General features: G+C 44.7%; 1 protein-coding gene across 1 annotated transcript in view; it reads right to left on the reverse strand.

The window, feature by feature from the left end:
* The window catches only part of nat8l (N-acetyltransferase 8-like), a 110971-nt gene that overhangs the window by 2087 nt on the left and 92132 nt on the right, over nucleotides 1-16752 (reverse strand). The window lies entirely within an intron of this gene.

A 16752-nucleotide genomic window follows, 5' to 3' on the forward strand; every position in this document is an offset into this window, starting at 1 on the left:
CAAAATCTACCCTATTAACATCTCACTAATGTCAACAATAAATACAAAAAAAACCTTCAAGAGTTAGTTCCACACACTTGTCACTCAGCTATTAATGTAAACACAATGTGATTTGATTTTCAGAAAGTTTTCGATAAAGTCCCACATAAGAGGTTAGTTTGCAAAATTAAAGCACTTGGGGTGGAGGTAATATATTGGGAAATGGAGAATAGGACGTGGTAGGCAGTGACTGGTGAGGTTTCACAGGGTTCAGAGCTTGGGGACCAGCTATTATGAAAATGAAAATCGCTTATTGTCACGAGTTGGCTTCAATGAAGTTACTGTGAAAAGCCCCTAGTCGCCACATTCCGGCGCCTGTCCCAGGAGGCTGGTACAGGATTGAACCGTGCTGCTGGCCTGCTTGGTCTGCTTTAAAAGCCAGCGATTTAGCCTGGTGAGCTAAACCAGCCCCTGGTACACATCAATGATTTGGATGTGGGGACCAAATGTAATATTTCCAAGTTTGCTGATGACACAAATCTAGGTAGCAGCATGAGTGGTGAAGAGGATATAAAGAGGATTCACGGTGATTTAGACAAGTTGAGTGAGTGGGCAAATACATAGCAGATACAGTATAACGCGGATAAGTGTGAAATTATCCATTTCAGTAGGAAAAACAGAATGGAGGAGTATTATGAAATGAAAAACACTTATTGTCACGAGTTGGCTTCAATGAAGTTACTGTGAAAAGCCCCTAGTCGCCACATTCCGGCGCCTGTCCGGGGAGGCTGATACAGGAATCGAACCGTGCTGCTGGCCTGCTTGGTCTGCTTTAAAAGCCAGCAATTTAGCCCAGTGAGCTAAATCACTTATTTACATGGTGATAGGTTTACAAAGGGACCTAGGTGTCACCAGTTACTGAAAGCAAGCCTGCAGGTACAGCAAGCAATTAGGAAGGCAAATGGTATGTTTGCCTTCTTTGCAAGGGGAATTGAGTACAGGAGCGAGGATCTCTTACTGCAGCTGCACAGGACTTTGATGAGACGACATCTGGAGTATTGTCGGCCGTTTTGGTCTCCTTAGCTAAGAAACGATACATGCCAGAGGGAGTGCAGCAAAGATTTACCAGACTGATTCGTGAGCTGGCAGGATTGTCATACGAGGAGAGATTGGGTCAACTGGACCCAATGGAGTTTAGAAGAACGAGAGGGGATCTAATTGAAATGTGTAAAATTCGGACAGGGCTGGACACTCTGGTACAGGGATATTGTTTCCTCTGACTGGAGGGTCTAGAACAAGGGGTCACAGTCTAAGGATACAGGGTAGGCCATTTAGGACTGAGATGAGGAGAAATCTCTTCACTCAGACAGAGGTCAACCTGTGGAATTCTCCACCGCAGAAAGCTGCGAAGACCAAGTCACTGAATATATTTCAGAAGGAAATAGATTTCTAGACTCTAAAAGTGTCAAAGTTTCTGGGGAGAGAGTGGGAGTGTGGCCTCTATAGAGGATCAGCCATGATCATATTGAATGGTGGTGCAAGCTCAATACAGTCATAGAGTCATACAGCACAGAAACAGGCCCTTCGGCCCACCATATCAATGTTGACCATCAAATATCAACCCTTAATAACCCCATTTACAAGCCGTTGGTCCATCGCCTACACCTGCTCCTACTTTCTATGTGATCCAAGATTCTGAATGTTATAAGGGATGTTAGCACATAGATAGCAAACACATATGCTCAATAAAACTGGGGTAAGGTATTTGGGGGTTTTTGGTGAGCATCACCACCCCTCCCCCCTTCCTTATCCACCCATTCTCACTTCCTCCCCACCCCAGTGATAAGTCCCAAACACTATCCCACCTGTTCAAGGTCACATGGTGAGTGAGAAGAGTTAAGGTATTGGAAATAAAGATTTTATGGCAATTTGAAAGAGGACTGAGTTTGTTTGATCTTGTGAACTGAAGGATCGAAGATACTCGGCCGTACCGAACCTCAAAGCTGCCACTTGCAACCATCACCCTCCCAACCCACCCACATTTCTCAAAGATCTCGGTTCTGTCTTACTGTTGAGCGTTTTTTTGCACGTAACCAGTTATGTGGTTTTCGTCGCTCAGTGTGCCCCCTGGGAAAGTTTTTATTTTGCCGCTTCAAATTAAAACAATGCTCGACCTGCACGGACGTTTAGCCCACTGTTTTTCGTATTCATTCCCTCAAATAACCATGAGGAATACAAGTCTGGAGCTGAAATTAACTGTCTGAATGCAGGTCTTCTTAAACCAAATGCACAGGGTCCAGGCCTTTATCCTGAATGGACTAAACATTTAAGATGTGGAATTGTGGGCGGCGCAGTGGTTAGCATTGCTGCCTCCCGGCGCCAAGGACCCGGGTTCAATCCTGGCTCTGGGTCACTGTCCGTGTAGAGTTTGCACATTCTCCCCGTGTTTGCATGGGTCTCACCCCCACAACCCAAAGACATGCAGGGTAGGTGGATAGGCCATGCTAAATTGCCCCTTAATTGGGAAAAAAATGAATTGGGCACCCTAATGTTAAAAAAAAGATGAGGACGTGTATCCAAGCTGACGATGTTCACACCTTTAAACAAACCGAAGGAGCACAGCTCTTCACTTTGAAGGATCTGAATGTCTGAAGAGTGTGGATGGGGAGAAGCTGTTCCCGTTGATGGACGGGTCGAGAATGAGAGGATCCTATGCAATACGAATAGCAAAAGACACAGAGCTGATACGAGGAACGGTTTTAGTCCTACAGTAGGTGGCTAGGATCTGGAATGCGCTGATGAGAGTGCGGTGGGAGCAAATTGAAATGAAATGAAATGAAAATCACTTATTGTCACGAGTAGGCTTCAAATGAAGTTACTGTGAAAAGCCCCTAGTCGCCACATTCCGGCGCCTATCCGGGGAGGCTGTTACAGGAATCGAACCGTGCTGCTGGCCTGCCTTGGTCTGCTTTCAAAGCCAGCGATTTAGCCCAGTGAGCTAAACAGCCCCTTAAAATGAAAATCACTTATTGTCACGAGTAGGCTTCAATTAAGTTACTGTGAAAAGCCCCTAGTCGCCACATTCCGGCGCCTGTCCGGGGGGGCTGGTACGGGAATCGACCCATGCTGCTGGCCTGCTTTAAAAGCCAGCGATTTAGCTCAGTGAGCTAAACCGGCCATCTCGAGCTAAACCAGCCATCGCGAGCTAAACCAGCCATGTTTACAGGGCAGTAGGAGTGTGGGGCCGGCTGAGTTACTCTTGCAGAGAGCAGGCAGAGACACGATGGGCCGAATGAGCTCCTTCTGTGCTTTAACCATTCCATCAGTTCAACCAAACTAATTGAGTCCAGGTCTTCAGTATTAACGATCTGAAGAAGTCCAGTGGTACACCTCATAGAATCATAGAAATAATAGGACTGAACAAGGTAATTCAGCCCCCTGTACCTGTACTATCCCAATACCGCCACCCACCTCTCTTTTCACCATAATTCTTAAGTACCGTAAGTATCTGCCTTTTAAATTATTTATGGAATCAACTCTCACCATCTTTTCAGCACAGTAAGAAGTCTTACAACACCAGGTTAAAGTCCAACATGTTTGTTGGACTTGAGGAAGGAGCAGTGCTCCAAAAGCTCGTGTTTGAAACAAACCTGTTGGACTTTAACCTGGTGTTGTAAGACTTCTTGCTGGGCCCACCCCAGTACAACGCCGGCATCTCCACATTATCTTCTCAGCGAGAGTATTTCAGATCCCAATCCTCCTCACCTCTCAATAATTTTAAATCTCTGAGTTATTGACCAACTTGCCAAATCCATAGAATTCCTCCAGTGCAGAAGGTGGCCATTTGGCCCATCGAGTCTGCACCGACTCTGAAAGAGCACCCTACCTGGGACCACTCCCTCGCCCTATCCCAGTAAACCTGCGCGTTGACCGTGGCCAATCCACCTAACCTGCACATCTATGGACTGTGGGAGGAAACCGGAGCATCCGGAGGAAACCCACGCAGCCACGGGGAGAATGTGCAGACTCCACACAGTCATCCAAGGCCGCAATCGAACCTGGGTGCCTGGTGCTGTGAGGCAGCAGTGCTAACCACTGTGCCACCTGTGCAAAGGGAATAGTTTTTCCTGATTTACTAAATTAAAACCTCTCGTTATCTTAGTAACATCAAAAAGTAGGAACAGGAGGAGACCATTTTGCCCTTCGAACCTGCTCCATCATTCATTATGATCATGGCTGATCGACCAACTCAAAGCCTGTTCCCGCTTTCCACTCATATCCTTTGATCCCTTTAGCCCCAAGTTCTATATTTAGCTCCTTCTTGAAAACCATAGAATCCCTACAGTGCAGAAGGAGGCCATTCAATTCATTAAGTCTGCACCGACACTCTGAAAGAGCATCCTACCTAGGCCCTGTCCCCCGCCATTTCCCTGTAACCTTTTGACACTAAGGGGCAATTTATCACGGCCAATCTACCTAACCCGCACATCTTTGGACTGTGGGAGGAAACCGGAGCACCCGGAGGAAACCCACGCACACACGGGGAGAACGTGCAGACTCCACACAGACAGTCACCCGAGGCTTGAATTGAACCCAGATCATAGAATTTACAGTGCAGAAGGAGGCCATTTGGCCCATCAAGTGTGCATCAGCCTGTCTTGTTATGCTCTTGACTTAGCATAAGCTGCTTCCTTGATGTGCACTCTGACAAAGGAAGGTTCAGACTTGGAGATAGCTTTAACACATTTATTAAACTATTAACAATTCTCCTACTTGGATTCGACTCTACTGTTAATCCTTCTATAGCTACTCAGACTGACGAACCAGTCTGCTACAATCCACGTGGTGGGTGTGATATTGAATCAACCCTGTGTCTGTAGTCACTGAGTGTCACTAATGGAAAGAGGAAGATCATGTGTGCTGTGTCCTTTATATATGGGTTGGTGTAATGCCCCCCTGTGGTAGTGTCACCTCTGTGTGTATCGTGAATGCCCATTGGTCGTGTCCTATCTTACTGACCTATTGGTTGAATGTCTGTGTGTCATGTCTCTGGTGCTCCCTCTAGTGTCTAGCTAGTCTATGTGTACTTACATTAACCCCTTGTGTATCTACAGCAGAACACCTTACTTAAGCCCACTCCTCCACCCTATCCCTGTAACCCCCACCTAACCTTTTGGACACTAAGGGGCAATTTAGCATGGCCAATCCACCAAACCTGCACACCTTTGGACTGTGGGAGGAAAGCGGAGCACCCGGAGGAAACCCACGCAGACACGGGGAGAACGTGCAGACTCCGCACAGACAGTGACCCAAGCCGGGAATCGAACCTGGGTCCCTGGAGCTGTAAGGCACCAGTGCTAACCACTGTGCCACCATGCCAGCATGAATGATGGAACAAGTTCAAGGGGTGAAATAACCGCCTCCTGTTCTTACATTCCCAAGAGTTCTATCTGGCAGCCTGGCAACATTTATCCCTCAGTCAACATCATTGAAACATTATCTGGTCCTCGCTGATTATGGGAATTTTATGCACAGATTGGCTGCCAGATTTCCTACGTTATGACAGTGAGGTTTGATCAATGCTTCCTCCTCCCTCTCTCTCTCCATGTCCCATTCCTCCTATAGACACAGTAATGTTGAGTCCCTAAACCTGTCCTTGTTTGAACCAGGGGTTGGATTCTCCGCCGCGCCACATTTCTGTTTCACCCCGCCGGCGGGATGCTCCATTGCACCAGCTGGTCAATGGGGTTTCCCACTGTGGGGCAGCCCCACGCCGTCGCAAAGCCCCCGTGCTGCTGGCAAAATGGAGCATTCCGACAGCGAAAAATCCAGCCCAGGTCTCTGTTATTCGTACGTCTGGATATGGATGTATTTTAAATGGATCAACGTGTCCAGCAAATGGAGATGATGGAGCATCGCCTATTTTCTTGACACAAGATGCCACATGGCTTCCTGATGGAGCAGAAATGACACAGGCCTGAAATTCGGGGCTGGATTTTCAGCCTCGAGGTGGCTGGCGGCGGTGGGGAGATTTTCTAGCATGGCCCGCCCACCTCGGCAGAAAATGCCTGCGAAGATCTACCAATCTATCAAGTCTCGTTAAAAAAAAATTGTTTCTTTATAAATTTAGAGTACCCAATTATTATTTTCCAATTAAGAAGCAATTTAGTGTGGCCAATCCACCTACCCTGCACATCTTTGGGTTGTGGGGGTGAGACCCACGCAGGCACGGGGAGAATGTGCAAACTCCACACGGACAGTGACCCGGGGCTGGGATCGAACCCGGAGTCAGGATCGAACCCGGGTCCTCAGTGCTAACCACCGCGCCACCGTGCCGCCTTAGTTTTAAAATTAATAATGAATTGAAGAGGCCCGCCACAGTGCTCTGGGACTTTGTCCCACTTACAATGTTTCGGCTTCAACTACTTTCTGTGGTTGCAAATTGCAGAGGCTCTCCACTCTCTGGGTGAAGCGATTTCTCCTCATGTCAGTCCGTATCCTCAGACAGTGACCCTTACTTTTGTACTCCCCACCATTGGGAGCATCATTCCTGCATCTACCCTGTCCAGTCCTGTTAGAATTTTAGAGGTTTCCATGAGATCCCCCTCATTCTTCTGAACTCCAGCGAATACAATCCGAACCGACTCAATCTCTCTCGATATGTCAGCCCCTGCCATCCCAAGATTCATTCTGATAAGCCTTCACTGCACTCCCTCTACATCTTAAAAGCCTCTATCAAGGCACCTCTTCACCCTCTCTAAGAAATAGAAAACACTCGAGCCAGTTCCACTATTCACCTCTCGAGATCATGGGTCATCTTCTACCTCAACCCCAGTTCCTCCACACTATCCTCATATATTGATATCCGAATGAAATGAAATGAAAATCGCTTATTGTCACAAGTAGACTTCAAATGAAGTTACTGTGAAAAGCCCCTAGTCGCCACATTCCGGCGCCTGTTCGGGGAGGCTGTTACGGGAATTGAACCGTGCTGCTGGCTTGTCTTGGTCTGCTTTCAAAGCCAGCGATTTAGCCCAGTGTGCTAAACAGATATCTTCAATATCTAGAAATCTATCACTCTCTACCTTGAATATACTCAATGACTTTCCACAGCCCTAAGTTTTCCAACCTCTCCTTAATACTGGAGCCCCTCTTCCCTGGTAAACACCCTCTCCAAGACTTTTACATCTTCCCTGGAAGCATGGTGCCCAGGATTGACCACAATGCTGTCGCTGTGGTCCAACCAGCGAAGTTTCAGCAAATTATTTATTTTCTTTATTCTTCCATTTATCAAGCCAACAAACACCGTATCAATTTGCTCTGCCACCTTCCAGGATCAGTGTAAATGGACACCAAGGTTCCTCTGTTCATTTACACGTTTCAAAATCATGCTATTTATAGTATGCTGACTGTCCATGTCAATTCTCTCAAAGTGCATCGCTTCACACTTCTCCACATTGAATTTCATTGACAATGCTTCTGTCCATTTCAGCGTCACCACAAGAATTTTCCAGCACTTTCAAACTTTATGATGCTGCTCCGTAAGGATGTGGGCCCCGATGACAAGCTGAACGTCTGCTCGGCTATTTCAGAGTCAACCACATCGCTGTGGGCCTGGAGTCACATGTAGGCCAGACCCAGCTAAGGACGACCGATTCCCTTCCCTAAAGGACATTAGTGAACCAGATGGTTTTTTACGACAATTGTTTCATGATCATCATTAGACTTTTAATTCCAGATTTTTATTATTCTGCAGTAGGCAGGATTCGAACCTGGGTCGCCAGAGCATTACCCTGGGTTTCTGGTTTACCACAATACCACTAAGCCACTTCCTCCCCAGATCAAAGGCTTGCTGCATTTCCCCACCAAAGGAACCATCGCCTTCACCAGTGATTAACAGTTTGAGAGTAAGATTTAGCGAGGGTACTCGTGCATTAGCCCGTTGGGTTTAATCTGAGCACAGAGCTTCACTATCAGCCATGGCTCAATTGCGAGAGCCGTTGGATCCCCGTAACCTAACCTTTTTGGACACTAAGGGGCAATTTATCACGGCCAATCCACCTAACCTGCACGTCTTTGGGCTGTGGGAGGAAACCTCAGCACCCGGAAGAAACCCACGCACACACGGGGAGAACGTGCAGACTCCGCACAGACAGTGACCCAAGCCGGGAATTGAACCTGGGACTCAGGAGCTGTGAAGCAACTGTGCTAACCACTGTGCTACCATGCTGACACCATCATCCTCACTCCCCGTCATTGACATAATGATGTTCCCACCCAGGAAGGTCGAGAATCTCACTTAAACACATTATCATTGCATCAGCGGGCTTCCACGCTGTGTCGTACCCCTCCCACCCACGTCAGGATATTCCCCCCTCACCGACATGATGTCCCATCAGCACGGTATACAACATGTCTGGAGCAATGTGAACCGGACAAAGAGACCACACCAGGGGGCATACAGGTAGGTATAACCCCTGGGGAGGGGGGGGGCGGGGGAAAGGTACATGGCCCTGGTAGTGCTTGGGTGGGGAGAGGTTGGGGGGGGGGGGGTGCTTGTTCTAGGAGCTCCATGGTGGAGGAGGGGGGGGTACTCCTGTTCCGTGGAGGGGCGGGTTTTATATTTCACATGTTATTGCTGGGGGTCGGGGCCACCTGGAAAGTCGACACTGCCAGCGGGGCGGGCTCTGTCTGGGACCCCCCACCAGCATTTCCTTTCTATGTGCCGGAGTGTATGGTGAGAAAGGCCAGCAGGGCTGGACACCGCTTTCCCCGAAGTATTCCACCCCCTGCCTCCTGAATGAGGGGTTAAACTGGAGTCCCCACCTGTCTGCCCAGGTGGATGGGAAAGGTCGGACAACGTGATTCGGAAGAAACGCAGGAGTGTTATTCCTGGTCCCCTAGACAATATTTCATCACTAGGACAGATTCCCCGGTCGCTATATTGTTGAATGTGTGGGGCTTGCTGTGTGCAAATTGACTCCTGTATTTCCACTTCACACACTCAGTGCACTAAAAGTACTCAATTGGAGAATCTTTTGTACACACTGGGTGTTAATGACCCGGAACACGCTGCTTACTAGGGGGGTGGAGAGATGATTAATGATTTCAAAAGGAAACTGGATGGGGACTTGAGGTACTGCGGGTCTACGGTATAGAATGGGACTGATTGGATTGTCCTTCGGAGAGCCAGCATGGAATCAATGGGCCAAATGGCCTCCTTCTGTGCCATTATGACTCGATGATACTGTTGGCGAAGAGCATGCAGACTTTATACTCAAGGTGAGTACGGGGCCAGCCGCTAAGGTAAAAAAAAAAACAGCATCTACCCGGACTTACTGCTCATCAGAAAAGTGGGAAGATTGGACATCTGCTCAGCTGTACCTCTGACCTTGAATGTAACCATCAACAAGTGAAGACCAGTGTGCAGATTTTGCTGCCAGGATTAAGTGAATAATAACTGCACAAAATACCTGTAAACCGATGGCAAAAGACAAGAGATCAGGCTGCAGAACTTGTTCCATTGGAGACACGAGTTCTGTCACGGGAAGAATCCTTTTGGGTGGGGAGATGTTCATGGTTTTCCGTTCCTGTGCTCGGCAACCTCTCATTTTCCACCCATCTGTTTTAAAGGATTGGGATCAGGGGCTGCAAGCACAGAATCAGAAAACCTTTGTCAGCTTGCTCTGAGTCACACATGAAATTGGTTTAGTTTTCACCAACTTCACTTTTAAGCCCGTGCATATATGCAGACCATCTGGTCATTTCTTTACTTGTGGCATCTTACTGTGCTCAATTTGGCTGCATCATAACAGTGACTACACTTCAGCAAGTTCTTTACCGGCTGTGGAGCACTATGGAATGTCCTGCGCTCATTTAACGGCAAGCGGAAGCCTGTCTTTCCCGATAAATAGGAACACAATCTTTTATTTTTGCTTCAAATTCAATTTGCCCCCCCCCCCCCCCCCCCCCCCCCCCCTCCCCCTTCCCCAACTCCGCCAGCCCAGGAGTCAACATGAGACATGGACCAAGGATGTCAGTGAGGTATTGGCCCAGCCTCTATCAGTGGGGCCTTGAAAATACAGGTCAATGTCCTCAGGCCTCTTTCCTTCCACCCAGGCCCATTCACTACATAGCAAGCCGGCCTACTCTGCTTCTAATAATAATCGCTTAATGCCACAAGTAGGCTTCAAATGAAGTTACTGTGAAAAGCCCCTAGTCGCCACATTCCGGCGCCTGTTCGGGAAGGCTGGTACGGGAATTGAACCCGCGCTTCCGGCATTGTAAGCCAGCCAATTAGCCCAGTGTGCTAAACCAGCCTGAGTTCCCTGCAGCTGAGACAGAGAATGATATCGAATTTACAGCGCAGGCACAGACCATTCAGCCTAACTTGTCTATGCTAGCGTTTATACTTGTTATGGCCTCGACCTCCCCCCCCCCCAATCCCCCCCACCCCCCATCCTGACTTAATCAATCCTACCAATTCAACCTTCTATTCCTTTCTTCCTCATCCGCTCATCCAGGCTCCCATGCTATTAACGCCTCCATGCTATTTGCTTCAACTATTTCATGTGGAACAACCTTCCCGATTGACCCTCAAGTCCACCCTACTCCTCAAATAGACCAGGGCTAATCTTCACCTCATCCCCATTCACCTTGGCTCCCTATCCATGAATACAAAGTGAGGAGAGAGTATTTGATTTAAGAGTCCATTCCAATCAGTGTCTATAACTAAGGTTATCCCATCTGAGATTTCACACACACCGCCACCTTTAACAAGCAATACAGGCCAATTTTACTTTGATAAGTGAATGTGTTTTGAGTGATTTTCAGGTTGAGTGGAGTGCCGCAAGGATCAGTGTTGGGGACTCAGCCATTTGCGATCTATATCAATGACTTGGATGCAGTTACTGACTGTAACGTCGGTATAAACGCTGATAATACGAAGATAGGCAGGGATGCATCTGATTCAGCGAGTGATTAGGAAGGCAAATGGAATGTTGGCCTTTATTGCAAGGTGGGGTGGAATATAAGAGTAGGGACGCTTTGAGAAAGAGTCATCTGGACTCAAAACGCTAGCCCTTTTATCTCCTTATAGATGCTGCCAGACCTGCTGAGATTTTCCTGTATTTTCTCTTTTGGATTCGGATCCTAGGATCCGCAGTAATTTGCTTTTATCCAGCGTATATTGGGTGTATAATGAATCGGGTTTATAGTGAACGGGGTGTGTATCGGGGTTATAATGAACGGGGTGTATATCGGGTTTATAATGAATGGGGTGTGTATCGGGTTTATAATGAACGGGATGTATATCGGGTTTATAATGAACGGGGTGTGTATCGGGTTTATAATGAACGGGGTGTATATCGGGTTTATAATGAATGGGGTGTATATCGGGTTTATAATGAACGGGGTGTATATCGGGATTATAATGAACGGGGTGTATATCGGGTTTATAATGAATGTGGTGTGTCTTGGGTGTATAATGAATCAGGTGTATATCGGGTGTATAATGAAATGAGTGTATATCAGGTGTAAAACAAACTGGATGTTTAATGAACTGGGTGTATAATGAACTGGGTGTATAATGGATGTGCAAAGAATCGGGTGTATATTGGATGTGTAATGAACTGGGTATATAATGATTCGAGTGTATATCAAGTGTAAAAACAAACTGGGTGTATAATGAATCGAGTATATATCAAGTGTAAAACGAACTGGGTGTAAAACGAACTGGGTGTATAATGAACTGGGTGCATAATGGATGTGGAATGAATCGCATGTATATTGCGCGTGTAATGAACTGGGTGTATAATAAATCAGGTGTATAATGAACCGGGTGTATATTGGGTGTATAATGAACGGGGTGTATTTTGGGTGCATAATTAACCGGGTGTATATTGGGTGTATAATGAACCGGGTGTATATTGGGTGTATTATGAACCAGGTGTATTTTGGGTGTATAATGAATTAGGTGTATTTTGGGTGTATAATAAATCAGGTGTATAATGAACCGGGTGTATTTTGGGTGTATAATGAATCGGGTGTATTTTGGGTGTATAATGAACCGGGTGTATTTTGGGTGTATAATGAATCGGGTGTTATTTGGGTGTATAATAAATCAGGTGTATAATGAACCGGGTGTATTTTGGGTGTATAATGAACCGGGTGTATTTTGGGTGTATAATGAACCGGGTGTATTTTGGGGGTATAATGAACCGAGTGTATTTTGGGGGTATAATTAATCGGGTGTATAATGAACCGGGTGTATTTTGGGTGTATAATAAATCAGGTGTATAATGAACCGGGTGTATTTTGGGTGTATAATGAACCGGGTGTATTTTGGGTGTATAATGAACCGGGTGTATATTGGGGGTATAATGAACCGGGTGTATATTGGGGGTATAATGAACCGGGTGTATTTTGGGTGTATAATGCACCGGGTGTATTTTGGGTGTATAATGAATCGGGTGTATTTTGGGTGTATAATAAATCAGGTGTATAATGAAACGGGTGTATTTTGAGTGTATAATAAATCAGGTGTATAATGAACCGGGTGTATATTGGGTGTATAATGAACCGGGTGTATATTGGGTGTATAATGAAACGGGTGTATATTGGGTGTATAATGAACCGGGTGTATATTGGGTGTATAATGAACCGGGTGTATATTGGGTGTATAATGAACCGGGTGTATATTGGGTGTATAATGGATCGGGTGTATCATGAACCGGGTGGCGATCGGGTGTGAAACAAACAGGGTCTATAATGAACCGGGTGTCTCACGGTTGTGTAATGAACCGGGTGTATAACGGGTATGTAATAAACATATTGGGATTATAATGAACGGGGTGCATATCGGGTTTATAATGAATGGGGTGTATATCGGGTTTACAATGAATGGGGTGTATATCGGGTTTATAATGAACGGGGTGTATATCGGGTTTATAATGAACGGGGTGTATATCGGGTTTACAATGAATGGGGTGTATATCGGGTTTATAATGAACGGGGTGTGTATCGGGTTTATAACGAACGGGGTGTATATCGGGTTTATAATTAGCAGAGTGTATATCGGGTTTATAATGCACGGGGTGTGTATCGGGTGTATCATAAATCGGATGTATATCGGGTATATACTAAAGGGGGTGTATATCGGGATTATAATGAACCAGGTGTATATTGGGTGAACAATGAATGAGGTGTATATCAGATGTATAATGAACCAGGTGTATATCAGGTGTATAATGAATCAAGTGTATATCAGGTGTATAATGAATCAAGTGTATACCAGGTGTATAATGAACCAGGCGTATATCAGATGTATAATGAACCAGGTGCATATCGGGTGAATAATGAACCAGGTGTATATCAGGTGTATAATGAACCGGGTGCATATCAGGTGTATAATGAACCAGGTGTATATCAGGTGTATAATGACCGGGTGTATATCAGGTGTATAATGAACCGGGTGTATATCAGGTGTATAATGAACCAGGTGTATATCAGGGGTATAATGAACCAGATGTATATCTGGTGTATGTGTATAATTAGCCTGGTTTATATCAGGTACATAATGAACCGGTGTATATTAGGTGTATAATGAACCGGGTGTATATTAAGTGTATAATGAACCGGGTGTATATCAGGTGTATAATGAACCAGGTGTATATCAGGTGAATAATGAACCAGGTGTATATCAGGTGAATAATGAACCGGTGTATATCAGGTGTATAATGAACCGGGTGTATATCAGGTGTATAATGAACCAGGTGTATATCAGGTGTTTAATGAACCGGTGTATATCAGGTGTATAATGAACAAGGTGTATATCAGATGTATAATGAACCAGGTGTATATCAGGTGTATAATGAACCGGTGTATATCAGATGTATAATGAACCGGGTGTATATCAGGTATATAATGAACCGGTGTATAGCAGGTGTATAATGAACCAGGTGTATATCAGATGTATAATGAACCGGGTGTATATCAGGTGTATAATGAACCCGGTGTATATCAGGTGTATAATGAACCAGGTGTATATCAGGTGGAAAATGAACCAGGTGTATATCAGGTGTATAATGAACTAGGTGTATATCAGGTGTATAATGAACCGGGTGGATATCAGGTGTATAATGAACCAGGTGTATATCAGGTGTATAATGAACCAGGTGTATATCAATTGTATAATGAACCAGCTATATATCTGGTGTATGTGTATAATTAGCCTGGTTTATATTAGGTGCATAATGAACCGGTGTATATCGGGTGTATAATGAACCTGGTGTATAATGAACTGGGTGTACATCGGATGTATATTGAACCCAGTTTATATCAGGTGCATAATGAACCTCGTGTATAATGAACTGGGTGTACATCGGATGCATAATGGACCAGCTGTATAATAAACTGTGTGCATTTTGGGTGTATAATAAACCAGTTGTATAATGAACTGGGTATATATCAGGTGTATAATGAACTGTGTGTATTTTGGGTGAATAATGAACCAGGTGTATATCAGGTGTATAATGAACTGGGTATATATCAGGTGTATAATGAACTGTGTGTATTTTGGGTGAATAATGAACCAGTTGTATATCAGGTGTATAATGAACTGGGTATATATCAGGTGTATAATGAACTGGGTATATATCAGGTGTATAATGAACTGGGTGTATTTTGGGTGAATAATGAACCAGGTGTATATCAGGTGCATAATGAACCCGGTTTATATAAGGTGTATAATGAACCAGCTGTATATCAGATGTATAATGAACCATGTGTATATCAGGTATATCATGAACCCTGTGCATATCAGGTGAATAATGAACCCGGTTAATATCAGGTGAATAATGAACCCGGTTTATATCAGGTGTATAATGAACCCGGTTTATATCAGCTATATCATGAACCCGGTTTATATCAGGTGTATAATGAACCATGTGTATATCAGGTATATCATGAAGCCTGTGCATATCAGGTGAATAATGAACCCGGTTAATATCAGGTGTATAATGAACCCGGTTTATATCAGGTGTATAATGAACCAGGTGTATATCAGGTGTATAATGAACCCGGTTAATATCAGGTGTATAATGAACCCGGTTTATATCAGGTGTATAATGAACCCGGTTAATATCAGGTGTATAATGAACCCGGTTTATATCAGCTATATCATGAACCCGGTTTATATCAGGTGTATAATAAACCAGGCGTATATCAGGTGTATAGTGAACCAGTCATGTATCAGGTCTATAATAAACCCTGTATATATTAGGTGTATATGAACCGGGTGTATATCAAGTGTATAATGAACCCAGTGTATATCAGGTGAATACAGAATCAGGTGTATATCAGGTGCATAATGAACCAGGTGTATCATAGATATCATAGAATTTATCATAGAATTTACAGTGCAGAAGGAGGCCATTCGGTCCATCGAGTCTGCACCGGCTCTTGGAAAGAGCACTCTACCCAAGGTCAACACCTCCATTTTTTCCCCATAGCCCAGTAACCCCACCCAACACTAAGGGCAATTTTGGACACTAAGGGCAATTTATCACGGCCAATCCACCTAACCTGCATATCTTTGGACTGTGGGAGGAAACCGGAGCACCCGGAGGAAACCCACGCACACACGGGGAGGATGTGCAGACTCGACACAAGACAGTGACTCAAGCCGGAATCGAAATTGGGACCCTGGAGCTATGAAGCAATTGTGCTATCCACAATGCTACCGTGCTTCCCGTGTATATAAGGTGGAAAACGAACCGGGTGTATATCAATTGTATAATGAATCAGGTGCATATCAAGTGTACAATGAACCAGGTGTATATCAGGTATATAATGAACCGGGTGTATATCAGGTATATAATGAACCAGGTGTATATCAGGTATATAATGAACCAGGTGTATATCAGATGGATAATGAACCAGGTGTATATCAGGTGTATAATGAACCAGGTGTATATCAGGTATATAATGAACCAGGTGTATATCAGATGGATAATGAACCAGGTGTATATCAGGTGTATAATGAACCAGGTGTATATCAGGTGTATAATGAACCAGGTATATATCAGGTGTATAATGAACCGGGTGTATATCAGGTGTATAATGAACCAGGTGTATATCAGGTGGATAATGAACCAGGTATATATCAGGTGGATAATGAACCAGGTATATATCAGGTGTATAATGAACCCGGTGTATATCAGGTGTATAATGAACCAGGTGTATATCAGGTGTATAATGAACCAGGTATATATCAGGTGTATAATGAACCAGGTGTATATCAGGTGTATAATGAACCAGGTGTATATCAGGTGGATAATGAACCAGGTGTATATCAGGTGTATAATGAACCAGGTGTATACCAGATGTATAATGAACCAGGTGTATATCAGGTGTATAATGAACCAGGTGTATATCAGGTGGATAATGAACCAGGTGTATATCTGGTGTATAATGAACCAGGTGTATATCAGATGTATAATGAACCAGGTGTATATCAGGTGTATAATGAACCAGGTGTATATCAGGTGGATAATGAACCAGGTGTATATCTGGTGTATAATGAACCAGGTGTATATCAGATGTATAATGAACCAGGTGTATATCAGGTGTATAATGAACCAGGTGTATATCAGGTGTATAATGAACCAGGTGTATATCAGGTGTATAATGAACCAGGTGTATATCAGATGTATAATGAACCAGGTGTATATCAGGTGTATAATGAACCGGGTGTATATCAGGTGGAAAATGAAC

Source organism: Scyliorhinus canicula, chromosome 8 (assembly GCF_902713615.1).
Source record: "Scyliorhinus canicula chromosome 8, sScyCan1.1, whole genome shotgun sequence".
NCBI lineage: Eukaryota > Metazoa > Chordata > Chondrichthyes > Carcharhiniformes > Scyliorhinidae > Scyliorhinus > Scyliorhinus canicula.